Consider the following 15,919-nt stretch of genomic DNA (forward strand, 5'->3'; position numbering starts at 1 on the left):
CTTCGTTCTAGTGTGGCTACAGAAGTTCACGGATTCTGTGATGCCAGCTTAGAAGCATATGGCGCTTGCGTGTATGTCGTGTCCAGGGAAGCCCAGTCTTCGAGCCAAGTTTTGTGCTCAAAGTCGCGAGTGGCGCCGCTAAAGACTATATCGATTCCTAAGCTGGAATTAAGTGGAGCCCATTTGCTTGCGAAAATCATGCAGAATGTAAAGGACATGGGAATCTTTACAGGTCGGTTCTATTGCTGGTCGAATTCGTCAACAGCATTATCTTGGATTAGGGACGAGCCAGCTAAATTTCAAGTTTTCGTGGCAAATCGAGTGGCATCAATTCAGGAGTTGACGGCAGCCATAGAATGGCGCTATGTTCCCACATCTTTAAATTCTGCTGATATTCTCTCGAGAGGATCGCTTCCCAGCCATCTTATCCAGTCAGAGCTATGGTTTCACGGCCCATCCTTTTTGCTAGGCTCCAAGGATAAGTGGCCTGTATCTCCTGCTAACGACATAGCAAATTTTGGAGCTTCGCAAGAGAGTATTGCTAATCACGTCTCCACATGCCGATCTCACGTCCGGATGTTGTTTTATTCCCTTTAAAAAACTGCTACGCATCTGCCGGTGTTTTTGTTGTCCTTAAATCTCGTGGCCATAGGGTTTGATGATTTTGTTGAAGGGCCAAGCTCCTTGGCAATGTTTTCACGAGCCTGAACAGTCAGCTTCTTCAGCTCGCGGTTGTGCTTGAGTTTGACACGCAACTTGGCTTTGCGGTTACGCTCCAGGCTCTTGATCACATCCAGGTAGTGCGATGGGGATAACGACGCGGCGACGCTTGGCGTAGGGCGATGGGATGCCATCGAACACACGCAGACGAGCGAGTGCAGCCTGGCCACGCTTAGTCTTGTGTGGGATAATACCTCTGACCGCCTTGTAGAAGATCCTGAACGGGGCACGGAAGTGGAAGGGACCACGAGCTGGGTTGACGTTGCAACGCTTGCGCAAGTAGGCCAAGAACTTGATTTTGTTTCTGTAGAAATGGCCAGAGAGGTTCATCCAGACGGCCAAGCAAATGGCCGCGACCATCAATAACAACGGTCCTATTCGTTAAACCAGTCATGTTTAAGAACCGCACGGAAAGAAAGCGGAAACTGCGTTGACAGTTGGACAGAGTGACTTCATGCAAATTCATTCTTTCGCATGCAGCGCACATTCGCCTACATGCATAAATTTATACATCGTCTTAGGCATCCAGGACTCACCGTTTCTGATATTCGGCAAGGAACGCATCTTCTGATTCGACACATTCAGCTGGCAAAATTGTGGCTAGCAAAAAATCGGTTTCCGCTAAGCCACCAAAATTAAATACGATTAAATAAAGATTAAACCAAATTCTCTTTTCATTTTTGAAACACATAGGTGCCAAAAAAGTTTGGCATCTCAAACAAGATCTACGAGAAAGTCTTCTCCCACGGGAATATCCCTGACACTTGGCTTCAGACCAAAGTCGTATTCATTCCTAAGGCAGGCAAGCCCTCGCACACTTACCCAAGGACTTTACAACCATAAGTCTCTCATTTTTTCTTTTGAAGACAATGGAACGGAATTTTTGATTTCCGGACGGTTAGCCTCATCGATCAGATGCTACCATGCAGGACAGTTGAGGTATCACTGGGCACTGGACGTCAACGTTGACCAGGTTTTAAAGCACACCGTAAGGCGGAGTCTTCTAGCCCCTCCTAGGAGCATAGCAGTGAACGAACTGCTGTGGGGCTACCCCCACAGAGAGGGGAGAGGTACGGGGGCAGAACAACGCGTGGTAGCGTATGCGGATGTTGTTTCCTTAGAATTTCTGGTAGAACTTCACAAACGCTATGTGTGTGCACGTACTCTCATTAAGATTTCAAAATTGGCAGACAAATGCGGCCTAGGTTAACCGACTAAAACGGAACTAGTGCTCTTCACTAGGAAGTGCAAGATTCCGATACCCCAAAGCTCTGTAGGGAAGCGCTTCGGCTTCTCGGGGCGCCTTTCCTCACGGACATTTCGGACCTTTCCGAAACCAACCCAGGGATCCTATCGAAATTCATCCAAACCACCGGATGGGACTGTCCTTAATATGCAAAAGCTTGCTCTCCGCGTTTTAGGCAGTGAGATGGAGCACACTCCAATGTGGAAATACAACGGAGTTCATCCCGTCTCCCCAGCTACCGCTATAATATCTATTTTGGTTGAGTCTGCCCGATGCAGCAGCAATACCAATTCAATGGCACCAAATATTCAAAATGACCCAAAATATTTTTGTTTGTTCGTCAAACGCTTTTCTTTTTTTCTTCATTATCAGGATAAAACTGAATATTCGCTCTTTGTGTTGCCAGTTTTTTCGACTCCTTCTTCCAATCGACGTACGCGTTTCAAACCTTAAATTGCTCCACACTGTGTCCCTACCATGCAACTATTTGACCGTTATTTTCAATTTATCTCTGTTTTGGTCTTCTGATTTGAAACTAATAGGCTCTGCACACTGAACCCATCCTTGGGGTGGGTGGAATTTTTTGACAGATGTGAAGCTCCGATTCACACTGGCACCATCCACCATCTATCATCCGTCAAAAAGCAGCAGATGAGCCTAAAATTACAAAATTTTGGTCTGAATTGTGAAATTTTCATAATATTAAATTAGTAAATTGGCTATATTATTCACTATAATAAAAGAATCCATATATATACAATAAACGTTAATCTTAGGATTCCCTTAACAATTGCAGAAGCTCTGTTGCAAGTTGGTTTGGCCTTGGCTGCTCGCAATTGGAGTATCTCTCGCTTTGATTACTGGTGGTCATCCTGTAATTTCTGCTGCTCCTTCTGGATTTCCAGAATTTTTTGAACAATCTCCTCCAGACATTCCAGTTTCATCCGCTTTGATGCGGCGCCTTTGTGTTCCAGTCCCACCTGACCGATAGTTGATCCAGGGCTGAGGCCTTCCACTTCTTCAACGGGGCCGGTGTAGCACCATTTGGCGCCTGATCTTATATTCTAATTTTTATTAGTGTATCGCATCTTATTAAGTCTATCGTAAGTTAGGCTAGGACAAAGCGGGAGCGCAATAAAAGCTCGCTCTTGGTGAATTCGCCCCGCTTTGCCACCGTAGGCAAGCTAGGCTAAGAAGACATTATTTGAATACATTGGAGAGAGTCGAAAAAATCGATTGAAAACGAACGCACGCACCAGTCTTTTTTCGTCGTTAAAATACAATTAGCCACCCAAGTTTAGAAAAACTATTCTAAGATCTAACAAATTTTAACACATAGTTAACTATATTTTGCAGATAACTATTTATTTTAAAATAATTTGTAAGCTAAGTATTATGTATTGCCACTTGAATAGGACACCCTAGTCAGTTTCTATCGCCCACTGTTCACAAAAAAACACGCTAGAGACTTAATTTTTTTTTAACTAAAATATTCAAGAACATACGGAAAATTTAGGGTAATAACTTTGCGACACTTGCATAGGACACACTAACAAACAAAATATATTTTTGAGAATTCTAATAATTCTAAGAAAAAACATAACTTAAATACTATTTAAGCTAGTAAGAATGCTTGAATTAAATTAAAAAATGCAATAGATTGTTGATCCACTTTTCTGCTCCATAACTGGGCACATACGGTTTAGGGGTTTCATACAAATTGGTCAAATAATTAAGTTATATCAAGCTCCAAAATAGCTCCATGGTTTAAATTAATTCGGGTAAACTTGAATATTGTTGGTCTGATCAATACTATTGATAAATAAAATTCAAAACCGGTGAGTAGCGGCCAGCTTACTAGCTAAACGTTTCGGTTGTATGAATAGGAGCATTATCATATTGATAAAACCAAGAAAGGGTTGTTTGCAACTTAAAGGTAATAGGAAATGGCCCCTCACACACATCACCCCTGCAGCTCTTATTTCTTAATGGAAGTCCTGTAAATAGTAGCTATAGCAATTAGGGTCTTTCAAATTCAATGAGAATGAGCTTTTGAACTTTGTTAAGCTATTAATATTTATTTTATTTATTAATAACTAATATTAAACTGTTGCAAGTTTTGAATTTAATGAAAGTCGAGAGTTTGAATAATATTCACAATTTATTAGCATATGTAAACCTACTTATCGCATATTAAGGTTGCGCTTATTTATAAAAGTTTAATTTTCAAAGGTCTCAGGGTCTAAAAATGTTCCTACTCTTAGGACTCCCTTAAAAGTTGCAGAAGCTCTGTTGGAAGTTGGTTTGGATCTGCCCCGGTCGACATTAACGGAATTATTTCAGGACCCCCGCAAATCCGCAGTACAATAATGCCAGTTCATTTCGACTTGCATGTATTTAAGGCCTGAAAATAAGCATTTAAAATCAAGGAGAAAAATAAAGAGAAAGCAAATGTATACATACATATGTACATTTGTTTACTTATTACCACCAATTTCTGGTCTCTCCATTTTATATTGTGTTTGTTGTTTTTTTTTTTTTATTTTTTTAGTTTTCAACGATTTAAAATTCGAATTACGAATTCCAATATGTCTGTGCGCGAACTATTTTTTATTGCCATTCATTGTTTCTTAGGCAAGGAAAGGCTGACGGCTCATGGGCAAGAACAGCAATGGACAGAGTGGAGGCTTTTGCGACGAACCTGGAAGAAAGATTCACACCATTCTGGACGACATCTAGTTGAAGAGCAATGATGGTCACTGAGAGGCTGAATGAGACCTACCAGATGGAGCTCCCTGTGGCGCCAATCACTTTTCAAGAAATCTTGGAGGACATAAAGAAACTCAAGTCCAAGAAGGCCCCTGGCGACGATAGGATTGACAATGTTGTGGCAAAGACGCTACCAAACAGAGCGATTCTGTATCTATTGCTAATCTTGAACGCGTCGCTAAGATTAGTATACTCTTCCAAAGCCTGGAGATGTGCCCACATAATCATGTTGGCAAAGCTAGGAAAGCCACCGGAAGACCTCAGTTTACTGGAGCCGCCGCTGGTTAAAACAGCCTTGCCAAACTATTAATTTGGGTTCAGGCTTCAGCACAGCACACCCGAACAACTGCACAGGGTAGTGGAACACATACTAGATGGCTTCCAGCTGCTTACCTGGATATTTCGCAGGCCTTCGAACGAGTGTGGCACGAGAGACTACTCGCCAAGATCAAAATGATGCTCAACCGTGCTCAGCTGTGTGAAGTTATCAAAAGCTTTCTGAAGGAGAGGACCTTCCGTGTAGTCAAGGATGGTGCAGCTTCTTTGACCAAGACCATCAAGGCAGGAGAACCGCATGGCACCGTGCTTGGGCTGACACTGTAGTGCTTATTTACCCACGACATGCCAAATCCCTCTACGGTCCGAAGGGAAATGACGACACAGCATACTCTCAAGGGCAATCTACAGCAATTCTTCAAGCTGTTTGAAAACTGGGCCTGCCGATGGAACATCTCCATAAACCCTGATAAACTAGGCTCTTGCCCTGGTGTCTTCCTACTTGGGAAACTAGGAGAGCAGCGTAGGAATCACACATACCTCGGAATTACACTGGATGCACGTTTAACTTTCGACAGTCACATCCGTAGCGTGAGGAGCAAGGAGCAGAAAATGTTCTGGCTTATTAAACAAAGCAACAAGCTCAGTTTAAAAAACAAAGTCTGATCTCCAAAGTCATACTGGCCACTACCTGGAATAACGTCGTTCAGGTGTATGGGATTGCCTCCAAGACTAACCTTGCGAGGATCATGACATTCCAGAGTAAATTCGCATTTCAAGGTCGATTTAGTAATAGTAAGTTCGTTAAGAACTTTTCCATCAATCATAGTAAGGAAAAGTTCAAAATTGACACTAATGTTTTTTTCTTCGTTGACTTTATGTACAAACGGTCTTATATTTAAAATCTGATTCTTAATATCACTTACAGTGAATTTTATTAGTTTCGAAGATTCCTTGGCGTATTTAAATAATATAGGACGGCAATAATGAGCAGACGAAGGTCGAGGATTTTTCCAATATTCCGATGTATCCGACTTAAGCCGCAGTGGTACAAGAGAAGCCATAAAAATGTTAGAATCTGTAATAGTTTTATCGTCTGTGGATATTGCTTGTTTATATTCACTTTGCCCAGAAGATCAATCACAGCCCCATTGCTGATCAATGTGAGATTTGGTGGCAGACTATCAATTTTATGGTGAGGTAAGTGTTTAATGAGCCGTTTCGTATGGATGCTACAGATTTTCGTCTTTTGTGGAGTGGAAGGGGGTGGGGCGAAATTCTGAGATATACTTTTTATAGTGCGATCTAACAGGAGTGCGGATACCAAATTTGGTTACTCTAGCGTTAATAGTCTCTGAGATTTGTGGATACCCCCAGATTTTCGTCCTTTGCGGGGGCGGAAGGGGGTGTGGCGAAATTTTGAAACAAACTCGTCTCGGTCCGATATATTACCAAATGGATACCAAATTTGGTTGCTCAAGCTTTTATAGTCTCTGAGATCTAGGCGCTAATGTTTTACTCTAAGCAAAGCCGGCTATGCTACGTGTGTGTTAGAGAGAGACAGGGCGAGAAAAAATGAAATTGTTTTCTTGATGCTGGCTATAAGAATAATACGATCCAATTCAGATTCTGCAGTCTAAAAGATGTGGTTATTCTCTACGATTCTGCGTTTTTGGTTTTATCGTATCTTTAAAATTATGGATGGCACAGATTTTCGTCCTTTGTGGGGGCGGAAGTGGGCGGAGCGAAGTTTTAAAATATTTTTGTAGCAGTGACATATCACAGAAGTCTGGATCCAAAACATCGTTGCTCTAGCTCTTATAGTCTTTGAGCACTAGGCGCTGAAGGGGACGGACAGACGGACGGACGGACAGATGGACAGACAAACATGGCTCAATCGACTCGCCTATTGATACTGATCAAGAATATATATACTTTATGGGGTCGGAAAGGATTCCTTCTGGACGTTACACACATCCACTCTTACCACAAATCTAATATACCCCAATACTCATTTTGAGTATCGGGTATAAAAAGGGGTCTAAATCAGACGTCTCAAACTACCGTTGTATCTCAAATTTATATGCCATTCCTAAACTCTTCGAACAAATTATTACTTCTCAGCTTCAACACTTTTGTAGTTCCATGTTATCAGAATCACAGCTCGGAATTGTAAAACGTCGCTCAGTTTCGTCTAAACTCCTTGAATTTTGCTCCTATGTAACTGCCGGATTTGCAAAGCAATGTCAAACTGACGTAGTTTATACTGATTTTAGTAAAGCTTTCGATTCAGTTAACCACAATCTCCTCATCCACAAACTATCTCTATAAGGATTTCAGACTTAGCTTCTTTTTTGGACTAATGCGTACCATTGCAATCGTTCTCAGCGTGTCTGCTTCAATCTTCTCTTTCTAAAGCAGTTTTGTCTCTTCGAGTGTGCCACAATGTAGCCATCTCGGGCCTTTATTATTTAACCTCTTTAATGTAATGTAAGTCCTAATGTATGCTCATGCATGTATGTATATGTATGTCAAGCTATGTTTTTCCCACAGCGATCCGGTGTCCCCGTTATTTCTTCAATCGGATCTCGATGCTCTCAACAATTGGTATATTATTAACGCTCTACCTCTTAACATTTCCAAATGTAACGTCATGACCTTCCATCACAACAAGCCTTACCTTTTTGACTTCACAATTAACAACATTTCCTTGGAACGCCTGTACAAAGTTAAGGATTGAAACATTATCTTCGTACCTAACTTATGTTTTAATTCTCATATATCCGCTATTTCAAATAAAGCCAAAGGAGTCCTTGGCTTTATCAAAAGATGTTCTAGGTAATTTTCTGACCCCTATACCACTAAACTACTCTACGTTTCTCTTGTACGGCCTATATTGGAATATGGTTCCTGTATCTGGTCTCCCCATTACCAAAAATATTAAGACATGCTCTAGTCCGTTCAAAAACAATTCCTTATCTTTGCCCTGGGACCCCTCTCGTCATCTTCCTTCTCATGAGAGTCGGCTGCGTCTCATTGACTTTCACTCTCTTGAAAGCCGTAGGACTTGTCATGGTATTCTATTTCTCCACGAACTTCTCCTAGGCGAGGTTGATTCCCATTAGCCTTATCAATATTGCTGTCCCATCACGCCTGACGAGGCATTCATTCCTCTGCATCTTCCTCTCTGTCCATCGAACTACTCTGACCATGAATCTTTCCGTAGCCTATGCCGCGACTACAATAAATGTTTCCATCTTTTTTCCTTTGATACTTGTGCTTCCAAAGTAAACTCTTCTTTAATGAATAATTTAAGTGAACTTTCTTTTGCCTTGTATTGTGTTACCGAGCTTTCCAGTAGCAGATAGTTTTTATGATTTGTACATTTATATTTTTACACACTTTAACTGTCCATAGTTAAACTCTAAACATTAAAAATTAAACATTAAAAATTAAAAACATCCTATTGCAACCTTCCCACGCCGACGAATCGCCCACGGCGATGAATTCCTCATTCGAATCAAATTTCTGTCCGGCGAAATAAAAAAGTCACACGCGACCAAATCAGTGGACAAGCCCGCTGAAAATTTTGACAGTTTTTGTTTTTTTGCAATACTGGCACCATTGGGCGGTGAGGCTTAGTGCTTATCGGACCACCCTCGAAGCTTAGGTATCTTAGAAATGGCTGGAATCAACTTTACAATTCTGAAAAGCTAACTGCAAATTAATTTGTTCCTTTGGGTATAAAAATGATCCGATCTGATCCAGATTCAGCAATCTCATAGATACGGTCATTCTCTATGATTGTGCGTTTTTAGTTTTCTCGTATCTTCTGTATTGTGGATGCCACAGATTTTCGTTCTTGGTGGGGGCGGGATGAAATGGGGCGAAATTTTAAAATATACGTTTTATAGTGAGTACTAACAGAAGTGTTGATACCAAATTTGGTTACTCTAGCCTTAATATTCTCTTAGATTTGTAGATGCCCCAGATTTTCGTCCTTTGTGGGGGCGGAAGGGGGTGTGGCAAAATTTTGAAACTAACTCGTCAAGGTCCGATATCACAGGAGTGTGTGGATGAAAAATTTGGTTGTTTTAGCTTTTATAGTCTCTGAGATGTAGGAACTCATATTTTGCAACAGACCAAGCCGACCATGAAACCTGTGTGTTAGATAGAGACAAAGCGAGAAAGAATGAAATTGTTTTCTTGGTTCTGGCTATAATAATTATACGACCTTGTTCAGATTTTGCATTCTAGAAGTCATCCTCTACGATGCGGCGGTTTCTGTTTTCTTGTATCTTTCAAATTGTGGATGCCACAGATTTTCGCCTTTTGTGGGGGTGGAAGAGGGTGGGGCAAAGTTTGGAAATATACATTTAACAGTGACATATCACAGAAGTCCGGATATAAAATGTCGTTGCTCTTATAGTCTTTGAGCACTAGGCGCTGATAGGGACGGACAGACGGACGGACGGACAGACAGGCGGGGCTCAATCGACTCGGCTATTGATGCGGATTAAGAATATATGTATATACATTTTGGGGTCGGAAACGATGCCTTCTGGACGTTACACACATCCATTTTCACTACAAATCTAATATACCACAATACTCATTATGAGTATCGGGTATAAAAACAAAGTTCATTAGAAAATTGTAAAGCCTCAAATCTGTGAGATAAAATTGGTTTCGTTCAAGGAGTAAAAGTGGTTTTGCATAGTGTTAACGACCACTAAAGTCACCAAAACCACTAGTCATATCCCACTGATAAACAGGGGCGGCTCATACGTATAACCTGTCGAATCGTCGCAGTCCGAATCAGCAGCAATTGCAATTAATTTTCTTATCAAAGAACAAAAGTTTTCCTGAGTTTTCAAAGTCAACAATTTTAAAGCTTAATACTTCACAGACAGTACGCTGAAGCAACAAAGTGTGTGGAGATAATGTTTTTTATCCCCAATCGGCCGACTAATTATTTCGAATTAAATAAAACTCGGCGCAGAAATAAAATTACGATATGTTCTTTAATGCGTTACATCCAAATTGCAAGTGTGGCTTGCCTGCCCTTTACATTGCCGCTCCGATCGCTAAGCGCAGCTTCGCTCGGCTGACGTCGGTAGGCAGACGCAAAGCGGAGATAGCGAAGAGCGAGCTGGCAGAGAGCGTTTAGCAGGGCAAACACGCGCAAAGCTTTAACAATCAAATGAGTGACATAGACATAAGTAACAAACAAAATAAGCAGCTGAGGGCCAAGAATTAGGTGCTATTTGGCAAGCAACTAATCGGCTGGGTTCTGCTCCGAACATTCACCCCCCGTTGGAAGGCAAAGGCTTTCAACAGATCCATCCTGAAGGGGCAGAACGGCTATTTTTCCAACGGCCCTCTTGAAGATGCTTGCTTGGGCGCAGCTGGCGGCTACGCTGGGATGATCGTTGAATGCAGCAATAGGCGCTTCTTTACGAAGGTGCCTTGTCGTGATTACATCTTGATCATCGGGAACCTCTGTAATTGCATAGAATGGTAGGAAATTTGGCAATGTAGAAATTGTTGAAAGTTGAATTTCATTTAGCGTGGATATGTAGTTTTTTAATATATCGAAAAGTTCGCGCTGCAGTTCCTGATTCTCCGATCGCAGTTTTTCCACTTGCACCTGGCACTCGAGCAGCTACTTCCTGCATTGCTGCTCTAAGTTTTGGTACTCCAGCGTTGTGGGCCGAAAATCGTCATTAGAGATGCAAGAGGAATTTTCAAAAGCGGCTAAAACTGCACGCTTATTCTCCGAGCTATCAATGCTTCCTGACACTATCCAACCAAGTTTTGTCTCCTGCAATGTTGGCAATTGGTCTGATAGTCGAATCTGTCCGACGCACATTAAATCGAAGAACAAACCACAACCTATCAACAGATCGATACGTTGGGGCTTGGAGAAATTAGGATCAGCTAGTTTTAGATTATTCGGCATGGGCCAATCCTTTGCGTCTCGGCCGAAGTTAGGCTACATTTCCGTAATAGAGTTAGTGACAATTGCAGTGAAGGAAGCTCGATAGCTTGCGTCCTGGGATTGTACAACTATATGTACAGACTTGCTCGAAGGTAGAATGGAATCTCCGATACCGGAGATGTTAACATAAGACGAGCGGTGATCCAACTGTTCGGTCAAACTCCTTTAAGGAACAAGTATTCAAATGACCCTCGTAAAATAGAGAGCCTACGCTCACTTTTTGTATTTACTCTCACCATAATTGTACTAAATTCTCCACTAAATTCTCTTTCTTACGCCCAGTACTCAAGCACTAAGATTTGTAATAAATAGTTATTCCCTAATACTCAACTGGATCGATCGACTTTTCTCTTTCTTGTATAGACTTTGATTCGTTTGCAGAAAAAACTAACACACCCCCATCCGTGAATTAACATTAATGCGGAAAACGCTCCGTGTACAAACATTTTGGCGCCAACGTGGGGCATGTGTGTTATGTTAATTCTTCTGTGAACAATTAAACTAATCGCAATCTACAAAGGCAACAATTACAACATTCGCTCGTCTCGCAGCTGCAATCGAAAGTTCCGAAAACCGTATCAGAATTGTTCGTCTAGATCGCGGGATCGTTGTCCTCGCCTTGCTCTCGCCGTTCTCGCTTAATTTTATCATTCGCTTGTCACCCACAACGCATTCAACGGCGCTTGCATTCTCGGTTCGTTCGCTTTGCAGCTACCTGCTTTGGTCCATCGATCAACGCATTCTTTCTATTGGAATTCCACCGCTTCACTTTCGTTTTGCTTTCGTTGCCGCTGCTGGAACTTTTGCTTTTGCTTTCACCGTTGGATTTGTGCTCTAGCTGCTGCTGCTTGCTGCGTTTTTTGTTGTTGTTATTTTTGGAAGCTCTAGTTGACGACGCTCGAAGACTTAAAACGCCAACGGAGCAATATAAAACGAAATAAACCTCGGATCAAATCTGTGGTAGACGCTAAATCGGAAACCCCGATATGCAATGATGAGCTTCGCTATCGGTTGAACATCTTAGAAACGTATTTCAAGAATGTTTTAAATGTCCAAGCTAATATTGAAGACCTTAGTCCGAATGATGAAGGACGGGCAGATTTGGAGGATACATACATAGCAATCAAGCTAGCCATAAAGGAAAAAATGGGAGGAGATCTGAACGCCAGCATTGTTGCGCCGGACTACCACCCACCGCCAGTGAAGTCATCGTTACCAAGGTTGTCGCTACCCACTTTCGACGGAACATATGCAAACTATAAGAATTTTATTCACTCGTTCGAGCAAATTGTTGTGCGTGAGTCTGGATTGTCTAATATAGAAAAGTTTAATTATTTGCTGACCTGCCTGACGGGGCCGGCATTAGATACAATTCTGGCATTCCAGGTTACAAGCGAAAACTATCCGAAGGCCCTAGCAAAACTCAAAAGCCGTTTTGATAATCCTACTCTTATATTTTTAGAAGGTATTGAGGCATTGTTTGCACTACAACCTGTGGAAAGGTCAAACAGTCAGCAGCTTCACAGTCAGGCATCCGCTATATTAAGCTCGCTGGAGTCCATCGGCAAACCTGAGAACATTGTTCACGCTATGGTTATATATATTATAATGGAAAAGTGTGATCAGCAAACTCGGAACAAGTGGAAGGAATCGCAGGACTACAAAACTCTGCCAACCTGGCTAGCATGCACACAGCTTTTGGAACGCCACTGTTAGTTTCTCCATTCGTCTGGAAACTCGGCTGCTACTTCGTCACAACGAAAGGCTGAATCCAATAAGTTAAATCGTCATTCTAATCACCAAATAAACTCGTCGTTTGCTATCACTAATCCGTCTTGTACACTTTGTTCTAGTTCTGGCCATAAGATCTCTAATTGCGCTCAGTTCAAGGCTATGAACAGCAACCAACGGTACGACAATGCAAAACGCCTCGGTCTCTGCATCAATTGTCTTGGAAATGGTCATAGAGTGGCGCAATGTTCATCGACTCATCGTTTCCGATCCTGTAATCGGAATCATCATTCATCTTTGCATCACTCTCAGCCGCAACAGCCACTCCAATCATCAGCAGGACAATCTTCAACTACTGAACCGGTACTCCGACCAGCGCAACCCTCCTGGCAAACGGCTCATCAAGCTGCTTCACACTCTCATATGGAGATCGCAGCAGATGATCAAATTTTGTTGGCAACAGCTATGGTTTTGGTAAAGGATGCCACAGGTGAATACAAACTCGGTAGAGCGTTGCTTGATTCATGTTCTCAGGTTAATTTTGTCACCGAAACCTTTGCACAAAAGCTTCGCCTTCGTCGTGAAAAACACCACATTGGAATTCGCAGTATAGGAGACTCCCTTACTAGTTTGAAGGCTCGTACGACTACCTCTATTAAGTCACGTACTTCCGGCTATCAGCTCACTCTCCAGTTTGGAATCACATCCCATATTGCCTACCAGCCAGATAGTGAGATCGACATATCGAATTGGAACTTACCAGCTAACACTCCATTGGCTGACGAATCGTTCTATAGGACTAAACGTATTGATTTGTTACTGGGGACCGAAGCCTTCTATGGAGCTCTAGCTGTTGGCCAGATTCGCATTGGTCCAAATCTTCCCACTTTGCAGAAGACTCTTTTTGGTTGGGTTGTTGCTGGGAGGTACCAGCGGCAATATAACAGACAGCCACCATTGTGCTTGGCGACTGTAGAAGAGTCGATCGACAAGAATTTGCAGCAATTATGGAAAGTGGACTCATTTGTCGATCCAAGCGCTAGAATGCTCCCAAATCATCGTCGCTGTGAGGACCATTTCAGGGACACAACACATCAGGATGCCAGTGGGCGGATTGTCGTTCGCTTGCCATTTCAAGAAGATCCAAGTTGACTTGGAAGTTCCTTCGACATAGCTCGAACTCGATTTTTTGCCATTGAGAGACGTCTCGCTCGTCTACCGGAAATTCGCTCACAGTATATCTCGTTCATGCAGGAATATGAAAGTCTCGGCCATATGTCCCTCGTACTGAATCCTAACTTGGAAGAACCGCATTATTATATACCCCACCATTTCGTTCTGAAACCAAGCAGTACCTCGACGAAGCTCAGAGTTGTCTTTGACGCCTCTTGCCGTACAACATCTCAAAGGTCACTTAACGATCTACTTTTAGTCGGCCCTACCATTCAGGATGAGTTGTACTTGCAATTGCTGCGGTTCCGCATGCATAGGTTCGGCATCACAGCCGACGTCACAAAAATGTACAGGCAGGTACTTGTGAGTGAGAAGGATAGAAAATTCCAGTACATTTTGTGGCGAGCATCTCCAAATACGGATCTTGAAACCTACCAACTCAATACAGTGACATATGGGACTGCGTCTGCCCCATTTCTCGCAACTCGTAGTTTGCATTACTTGGCTGAGGATTGTAAGGATGCATGGCCATTAGGGGCTGCTGCTGTTAAAACTGCATTTTATGTTGATGACCTTTTGTGTGGGGCTGATGATATAGATACACTCTTCAAACTAAAAACTGAAATCACATCAACTCTCGCTCGTGGTCAGTTTCCATTATGCAAGTGGCATTCAAATCATCCAGGCGTGATGGAAGACGAATCTACCAAGGAATTAAACATTTCAGAAAACTCAGTCAGCAGCACACTCGGCGTAACTTGGCATCAACGAAGTGATGCATTTAGTTTCACATTTAATCCAAAGGAAGTCTATCCCACTACCACAAAACGAACAATTTTGTCTACTGCGTCGTCGCTATTCGATCCAATCGGTCTGCTATCACCGTTAGTCATTGTCACTAAGATCATTCTTCAGGAGTTGTGGCTTTTGAAACTCGACTGGGACGAGTCTGTCCCCCAGAATTTAAGCCACGCATGGAGCAAGTGTTTGGAATCGCTGAATTCACTGTCGTCACTAGCGGTACCTCGTTTTTGTTTGCAGCCTGATACTAGGAGCATTCAAATACATGGATTTTGCGACGCATCGATTCGGGCATACGGCTGCTGTGTTTATGTGCACACGGAGAATTCGCTTGGACAGGTCACAGAGAAATTGTTCACTTCTAAGTCTAGAGTAGCACCAGTGAAGAAACAGTCTCTTCCGAAGCTTGAACTATGGGGCGCACATCTACTTTCTCAGTTGTATAACAAAGTCAAGGCCATATTCAGTAAACACACTATCACATCTTATTTTTGGAGCGACTCACAGCTCGTATTGAATTGGCTGCAACAACACTCAGTCACCTTATCGACCTTTGTTGGAAATCGAGTGTCCGATATTCAGGATTTAACGTCTGATGGAAAATGGCGCTATGTGCCAACACATCAAAACCCTGCTGATATTCTGTCGCGAGGCTGTAACGTGAGCGAGTTTAAGTCTCCATGGTTTTCGGGTCCTACTTTCTAGTCGAAGATTCACTAAACTGGCCCGCCACTGGTGGAAAACTTGATATTGACATGGACGTGGTTAACTCGGAGAATCGGAAAAGTTTGTTTGCTGCCGTACACGAGACAAATAATATCCTCAACATCGTCGACAATATCAGCTCGTACACTCACAGTCTGCGTCTCATTCCTTGGATGATTAGGTTCATAAGGAGATGTCGGAAGCAATCGACGTTTACCACAACCTCACCGACGCCAGATGAACTTCGTTTTGCTTCACATTGCCTTATTTGGAACATTCAACAAACTCATTTTGTAGAGTACATCCGTTTACTTCAGAAGCAAAAACCATGAAAAAGCAGCTTAAAGTTTCTTACTCTCTTTTTAGAAGTCGTGAACGGTCAAAAACATCCGTTGCTGCTGCCTAGTCAGTCCAAATTTGTATGGAACTATATTCGCCATTTGCATCTTCGGAACTATCACGCTGGACCTAAAGCCCTAGTCGCTCTCATTCGTTTG

General features: G+C 42.4%; 1 pseudogene; it reads right to left on the minus strand.

The window, feature by feature from the left end:
- Positions 1–618: 618 nt before the first annotated feature.
- LOC6603127 lies at positions 619–1,150 on the minus strand (annotated as a pseudogene).
- Between the last annotated feature and the right edge of the window lie 14,769 nt (positions 1,151–15,919).

The sequence above is a fragment of the Drosophila persimilis genome, unplaced genomic scaffold (assembly GCF_003286085.1).
Source record: "Drosophila persimilis strain 14011-0111.01,24,50 unplaced genomic scaffold, DperRS2 tig00000477-arrow-pilon, whole genome shotgun sequence".
Classification (NCBI taxonomy): Eukaryota; Metazoa; Arthropoda; class Insecta; order Diptera; family Drosophilidae; genus Drosophila; species Drosophila persimilis.